The sequence below is a fragment of the Prionailurus bengalensis genome, chromosome D3 (assembly GCF_016509475.1).
Source record: "Prionailurus bengalensis isolate Pbe53 chromosome D3, Fcat_Pben_1.1_paternal_pri, whole genome shotgun sequence".
Lineage (NCBI taxonomy): Eukaryota > Metazoa > Chordata > Mammalia > Carnivora > Felidae > Prionailurus > Prionailurus bengalensis.
Window position 1 is genome coordinate 7,722,926 of NC_057356.1, and position 4,888 is coordinate 7,727,813.

The 4,888-nt window shown below is 44.0% G+C and overlaps 1 long non-coding RNA gene across 1 annotated transcript; it reads right to left on the reverse strand.

Moving 5' to 3' along the window:
- Nucleotides 1-282: 282 nt before the first annotated feature.
- Nucleotides 283-4,515, reverse strand: LOC122470193. Its single transcript, XR_006293855.1, has 4 exons — nucleotides 4,295-4,515; nucleotides 3,995-4,174; nucleotides 3,529-3,613; nucleotides 283-711 (listed from the first exon to the last, which is right to left on the reverse strand). It is a non-coding gene; the product is annotated as an uncharacterized LOC122470193 (long non-coding RNA).
- Between the last annotated feature and the right edge of the window lie 373 nt (nucleotides 4,516-4,888).

The following is a 4,888-nucleotide window of genomic DNA, read 5'->3' on the forward strand; positions in this document are numbered from 1 at the left end:
ACATTTTTCCAGCAGCGCCTGGCTGGCTCAGTCAGAAGACCATGCAATTCTTGATCTCAGGGTCATCAGTTCGAGTCCCACTTTGGGTTGTAAGATTACTTAAAAAAATAAAACTTGGGGCGCCTGGGTGGCTCAGTCGGTTGAGCGTCTGACTTCGGCTCAGGTCATGATCTTGCGGTCTGTGAGTTCAAGCCCCGCGTCAGGCTCTGTGCTGACAGGTCAGAGCCTGGAGCCTGCTTCCAATTCTGTGTCTTCCTCTCTGTCCCCCCCCGCCCCCCCTCGCCCTGCTCATGCTCTGTCTCTCTCTCTCTCTGTCAAAAATAAAAATTAAGAAAAAACTTAAAAAAAAAAAACTTAAAAAAATACATTTTCCACACACCTTCGATGTGGACAAGGTGTTAACTGTTTACAATACCCTTTCACAAACATTTTCATTTAATCATCATAACAATCCTGAGAGGTAAATGTTTTTATTGTGTATTTTATGGATGAGGAAACTGAGATTCAGAGAGTGAAAGATGTCCAGGGGCGCCTGGGTGGCTCAGTTGGTTAAGCATCTGACTTCAGCTCAGGTCATGATCTCACAGTTCTTGAGTTTGAGCCCCATGTCGTCTGCACTGACAGCTTGGAGCCTGGGGCCTGCTTCAGGTTCTGTATCTCCCTCTTTCTCTGCCCCTTCCTCGCTTGCTTGCATGGTCTCAATCTCTCTCTCTCTCTTGAAAATAAATAAAACAATGAGAAAAAAAAAAAGGAAAGAAAGCTGTCCAGATTATCCAGTAAATCACAGTGCAGGGGCTTGTCCCAGGTTTCTTTTTGTTTTTGTTTTTCATCACACCATTGCTACGAATCTGACAAAGTAGCTTGTATAGAAAATTTTGTTGTAAAGGACTCATTGTAACCACATCAACAGAGCACTCACTCCACACTCCCTAGGCAGAGTGTACTTCCTATACTTCGTTTGAGATTTGGTCATGTAGCTTGTTTTGTCCGTTACCAAAGATTTAAAAAGCATTTGAATGAATAGGCTTGCTCTCTCACACTCCTGCCATTGCAGTTAAAGTATTTCTGAGCTGCCCATTGATCCCAGAGGGACAATGAGAGACACTTGGTGCAGAACTGCCTTAACCAAGGCCAGCCTGGACCAGCAAAACTGAATAAGCTACAGAAATGTTCTTTGCTGGATGCCACTGAGAAACAGGTTGCTGTTTGTTTTACCACAAAAACTAACAGATAACTATCTGGGATACAGGAATAGATTTGTAATACCGAACTCTTCCTTGGAAAGGTACCTAAGATCAGGAGATTTTCTTTTTGTATTTTAAATTTTTTTAAGTCTATTTATTTATTTTTGAGAGAGACAGAGACAGCATGAACAGGGGAGGGGCAGAGAGAGGGAGAGAGAAAGAGAATCCCAAGCAGGTTCCACACGGTCAGCGCAGGCCTGAAGCGGGGCTCAAACCCACAAAACCATGAGATCATGACCTGAGCTGAAACTGAGTCGGATGCATAATCAACTGAGCCACCCAGGCACCCCATGAGATTTTCTTATTAATAATTTATATTTAGGGCCTGCTATGGCCTAAATGCTTGTGTCCCCCCAAATTCACATGTTGGAACTCCAATGCCCAATGTGCTGGTATTAGGAAGTGGGGCCTTTGGGAGGTGATTAGGCCATGAGAGTGGAGCCTCACTAATGGGATTAGTGTCCTTATAAAAGAGATCCCACAGAGCTCCCTAGCCCCTTCTACCATGTGAGGAAACAAGTCTGTAATCTGGAAGAGGGCATTTACCTGACCAGGCTGGACTTCCAGCCTCTAGACTGTGAGATATAAAATTCTGTTGTTTATAAGCCACTCAGCCTGTGGTATTTTGTCACAGAAGCCTGAATGAACTAAAGCAGAGCCTAACGTTTTGAGTTTTGAATGAGGTCCATATCATTTATAACACAATCTCAATTTCATTCAACATTTTAGAAATATAGTTATATATTGTTGCCTTTAAACATCTGACCTTTAAAGCCAAAAAATATTTACTATCTTTACAGAAAAGACTTGCTCAATGATAATTTACCCCCTGGCTCTGGGAGGTGGGGGTCACCCTCCCTGAACAAGAGGGAAGCTCATACATTTGGAGATCTGCCATCAAGAAGGAAAGGGGATCAAATTTCGGTAGCAACCAATAGGGTCTACTGCAGGGAACCACAGCCACCCACTCTACCCGCCCATATTATCACGGTCCAGGACATGTGTGAGACACAGGACAAAGTCAGTATCAAATGCAGTGATTATAAAATGGGAGAAAATGAAGTAGGTTGTGGAAAGGACCAGTTTTTCAACCATTCACTGGAGTTAAAAGGATAGTGAGGTGCCTGGCTGGCTCAGTCAGTAGAGCACGAGACTCTTGATCTCAGGATCATGAATTTAAGCCCCACAATGGCCATGGAGACTGCTTTAAAAAAAAGAAAAAAAGGGGAGTTATTATCTTGATACGTTTTTTGTCATCTTTTAAAGAGCCAGAGACAATACAATTATACTTTATTCATCAATCCATTTATTCATCAAGTAGTTTTTTAAGGACCTATGGGAAACTATTCACTTCCTAGGGCTGTTGTAACACAGTTCCACAAACTAGGGGCCTTTAACAACAGAAATGTCTGGTCTCTGGGGCACCCAGATGGCTCAGTTGGTTGAGTGTCCAACTTCAGCTCAGGTCATGATCTCACAGTTCGTGGGTTCATGTCCCACGTCAGGCTTTGCGCTGACAGCAAGAAGCCTGCTTCGGATTCTCTCTCTCCCTCTCCCTCTCTCTCTCTCTCTCTCTCTCTGCTCCTCCCAGGCTCACTCATGCTCTTTCTCAAAATAAATAAAATAAATATTTAAAATTTTTTAAAAGAAATTAAGAATTTCAAAATGGTGACAGCAAAGCATTAAGCCAAACACAAAGCCCTTCTTAGCATGAGGCCTGTGTGAATCCTCTAAGGGGAAAATAGTACTAATGGGTATATTTTGAGTCAATTTAAGGTTTGTTTGCTTTTTCACTATTTTTCTGTGTTCCTTGCAAGGCATTTATGAAGCAGTTCATTCTTTCTACAGCAGGTGCATTCTTGGGTTAGGACCCTTCTTCTTTTTTTTTTTTTTTTTAATGTTTTATTTATTTTTGAGAGAGAGAGCGTGCGCGTGAGCGGGGGAGGGGCAGGGAGATTCAGAGACAATCTGAGGCAGGCTCCAGGCTCTGAGCTGTCAGCACAGAGCCCAACAAAGGGTTTGAACCCATGAGCCGAAGCCAGATGCTTAACCAACTGAGCCACCCAGGAGCCCTGACTTAGGACCCGTCTAAGATCCAATCTCTCAAGGAGGAGATAGTTTAAGGAGATGGTAGCTATCCAAAAGGGAAAATCTTTTCTCCCCAGCTCCATAGAGTGTCTGAGTAACTTCATCAGAATACCGAAGAATCACTTTTCCTTTCCCTTCAGTTTTTGGGTCCTTGATTAGGATTTATAACTCTTGGCATGGAGGTTTCTCTGCTCACCAGCTTGAGACGTTCTTAGAGTTTTCCAGCTTCTCCCTGTTTAACCGGGTCACTGTGGTCCAAAAGTCACCTTCTGCCTCATCCCCTGTATCAAAGGAAGTTCAAGAAAACACACAGGTTCCTGACCACTGGCGTCTAATCTCCTCTCCCCCCAGGCTACCCCACTTTGTTCATAGGACACCATCTGCCATCTTGAGGTCAAGACAGTCTTCAGAGTCACTTTGCAATTATCATACCCACTTTCAAGACCTTGCCCAGGGGGAGTCCTATCCCTGAGCCCCACAGTGTGAACTCTTCAAGGACAGAGGTTGAATTGTTATATACATCTTTGAAACTCTAGTATCCAGTAAGGTGCACACGTATGAAACATAATATGCTTTCCACAAATGGTTATGGAATAAAGTTGACGAACTGACACAAGGGACCTTCAAAACATTTACAATTTTAACGGCACAAAATCACTTACCTTGATGCAGATTTCTTTCTTTTCCGGCTCTTATTTAACGTATCTTCCTAATGGTTTCCTGACTAGGGACGAACGTTTCTGTGGTTGAGAACATACGCTGTTTTTTTGTTTTTGGCCAGAATACTTGTTCTCCAACTGGGCATATAGGCATTCAAATATCTCTTTGACTCCTTAAGTCTTCTAGAAATGTAAGAATTCGGGGGGGGGGGGGGAGGCGGTGGGAAGGAAATTTAGGGGAAATCCTCCCTTTCCTTAAAATCTTCATTTAATACACATGTAAACAGAATAATCTTGTAAAACCTTTTTAAAATCGAAAAGTAAGTTCTCTCTGACCATATTCTGGTCTTTACATTTCTAGGCTCAGTAGTTCTGCAGCAGGGCACCTGAGACAGTGTCCGGATTCACCGTTTCATTCAGCAACACAGATCTTTGCCGCGCTTTCTCCCTCCCCCCTTTAGGCTTTGGAACACGATCCGCCCACTTCCGGCAGGGAGGTCTATAGCGCAGGCGCAACTCCACAGCCTCGCAACAACCCATGGGTCTAGTACTGATGTACGCGCATGTGCAAAAGGGGGCGGGCTGGTTAATAGCGCGGGAGAATCCGGCTCACCGAACTCACGCGACTGTCTCCGCCCACCTAAGTAGGCGGGCGGAGCCGACACCCCTCGCCCCACACACCCAGGTTCAGGCAGCGCACGCGCACTTGAGTGAAGGAACGTGGCGAGGGAAGAAGAGTTTTAACGCATGCTCATTTAAATGTGGCATGAAGCTTTTTACGTCAGCTTCGTACACCTCCTCCTTTGCTGTCTTAACCCGCCTCTGACTTTTTAAAGGGCCAGAGCACTTAAAAAAAAAATTTTTTTTTCCTTAATGTTTTTATTTTTGAGACAGAGA